Genomic DNA, 2825 nt, shown 5'->3' on the forward strand with positions numbered 1-2825 from the left:
GGTGTCACATCTATTTCAGTAATCCCATTGTACGACGCACTCCAACAATCAGAATATATAGTCGTCCTTGGTTTGATAAATTTTTTAATAAGTGGTAGAAGAGTTTCAGAAGAACGGTCAGGTACAAAGACTAAAAAGCCTATTTTTATCCTCTCTATCCCATCCTCCGTTGAATTTGCACTTGCACATCATAGATTCATCTATTTCTACGATGTGCCCAAGTCCACCAATTTGGTTGGGGTTACGCAAAAGATAATTACTTGTAATGTCCCTCATGTACTGATACCATTGAACAACAGTAGATTTTGAAAGAGCGACTTTTTAATGGACTCCTTACCAAAAACAGGTAATGTATGATTTATTTACTGTGTGTAAAAAAAAATTATTTACTTCGTTTAGAAAAAAACCTTCATACTGTTTTGCGCATGACGCGCACTCGCGCTAGGTTGACGTAGGATCGACTAGTCACGACTCGCTAGCGCGCACTGGGACCATTCTTCTTGAATAGTACCGAGAAGGCGACATATACTAGTGTTATAACATTCAATCAATGAAATCACTGCTGGCAAAAGTACTTATTTATATTTCTCAAGAACTTTATTATTTGTGCTTCCCATCCCCCAATCTACGTCTGTTGAGGCTTCGCTATATATTTCATGGTGTCATTCAAGTGGGACTGTTGAATTTCCCAGCACAAATGAACTGGAAAAAACGAAAAGTTCTAAGACGGAAATATACAGAATTCCATTATTATTTTTGTATGAAATAAAATTTTAACAATTACAATACACTTTACATAATTCAAGTTAACTGCTTGAGATATTTTGGTATTTTTCTTGGAGCTTAAAAGTAGAAACAAGTACATTTCGTCATTTGCGTTTCCGAGTCGATTTTTACATTTTCTTTTGCGAAAATTGACACCGTGCTGAGTGGTGGTGTAATAAAACGGGCAATTGTTGTAATTGAAGATGTTTCACTATAAACACAGATTTACGTAGCATAACAGGTAAGATGTAATAATACAAATATTTTAGTAAAAGTAGTTGAATATGAGTAATATAAAACCTTTTGTCAGACATGGATATTCTTTCATCCTCCAGATTAAACAGATTTAGACGTAACTATACGTAGGGGCAAAATGGGTTATTTAAAATAAAATGATAAATAAAATACGTTTCAAATGTTGTACATTATGATTTTCTCGGAATATGATAAGTGGACGAAAAATAAGAGTGGCGATAATTCACGTACCTCTTGAAAACGTACGAGGAAACAATTTTGGTTTGTGAATTATCCGACTTCACTATCGTCATCTACACTATCAGGAACAGATTAGTGGAAAATTTGATGAAAAATTATCCAGCTTTCAGAAAGTTGAGGAAACAAATTGAAACTCCTCTACACGCTTCCGAAAAGATTTTTCACTACTAATTCCGATATAACCCCAATCTGCACCGTCTAAAATATATCCCTGAAAATTCTGATTAAGAAATAAGTATTTTTCAGAAAGTAACGAAGTAACACATTTGGCGGGCACGCATCTGTAGTTATGCCCAGATTTAATTAATAACAAGATAAATAAACGAGCTTATTCTTCACTATTCTCCAAACTACGATCTATGATTTTATAGAAATGTAATGTTAAGTTAGTTTCTGCGAGTTATACTGAAGGATAGCCGATAGGGTTCGCATTATTTACACCTCAAACTGTCAGATGTGAGCACAAACATAAATGCATCCAGACACACACACCCGCAGGTTCCTGCAAGCCCCACTATCCACACAGCCATGTCTATGCATCTAATTTACTTTACATCAAATGTAATGCTCAGCCTTCGATTTTCAGAAAAAAACACATCAACATTTCAGTTGAGAAGTATTAGTTCATGCATAAAAGTCAGGATGAGAAAAGGCACTATCATGCTATTAGCTGTCAGAAGTGAAAGTGCTCACTGCTAGTGAAGTATCTGTATATTTTTATATTTTAAATAATTTGCAATTTCAGGAAATATGTTTTTATATTAAATTTGTGTTTTCTAATAAGGTGGACGAGTGATTGATAGATAGTAGATAGATATCAGTAAGTAAGTAAGCCAACAGCTCGCTCCGGCCAGTCATGGTATTAGCTGTCAGTAGCCAAAGAATCGACAGGCATGCAGGCAGACAGACAGATACGTCACTAGCAGTGAGCACTTTCACTTCTGACAGCTAATAGCATGATAGTGCCTGAGAAAATATTATTTTCCTGTGTTGAGTATTTTCACTTATAATATCAACTAGCAGTAATACCCGTCGTTGATCGGGCAATTACTTTTACTCTTTCTCGGGAGCCACATTCAAAGTCTTATTATATAGAGGGAGTGGAGGCGCAATGGCCCAGTGGTCCGGGCAGCGGACTCGCGGTTTCGATTCCCAGACCGGGCGTTGTGAGTGTTTATTGAGCGAAAACACCTAAAGCTCCACGTGACTCCGGCAGGGGCTGGCGAACCCTACTGTACTCTTTCACCACAACTTTCTCTCACTGTTACTTCCTGTTTCTGATGTACCTGTATTTCAAAGGACCAGCTTTGTCACTCTGTGTCAAGCTGAATCTCCCTGAGGGTACACGTGTCTGTGGAGTGCTCAGTCACTTACACGTTAATTTCACAAGCAGGCTGTTCCGTTGATCTGATCAACTGGAACCCTCATCGTCATAACCGACTGAGTGCCACGATATATATAGATTTACTCCTCCTGTATGTGTATATTTTATAAGAAAAAACATGTAATAATTGAAGTAGAAAAAAGATCAATTTCACACACGAAATTCTGTTTGTTTATTATAT

At 36.9% G+C, this 2825-nt stretch overlaps 1 protein-coding gene across 2 annotated transcripts in view; it reads left to right on the forward strand.

The window, feature by feature from the left end:
* Window positions 1-14: 14 nt before the first annotated feature.
* LOC106870872 (zinc finger protein 665) overlaps window positions 15-2825 on the forward strand; it is a 6188-nt gene continuing 3377 nt past the window's right edge. Inside the window, exon 1 of one of the 2 annotated variants that reach the window (XM_014917113.2) lies at window positions 15-346. The gene's annotated coding sequence lies outside the window, so the exon portion shown is untranslated. Of the gene's footprint in view, window positions 347-890; window positions 1007-2825 lie in introns of those variants that run through there. The other variant, XM_014917112.2, reaches the window with a different exon arrangement.

The sequence above is a fragment of the Octopus bimaculoides genome, chromosome 28 (assembly GCF_001194135.2).
Source record: "Octopus bimaculoides isolate UCB-OBI-ISO-001 chromosome 28, ASM119413v2, whole genome shotgun sequence".
In the NCBI taxonomy this organism is placed as follows: Eukaryota; Metazoa; Mollusca; class Cephalopoda; order Octopoda; family Octopodidae; genus Octopus; species Octopus bimaculoides.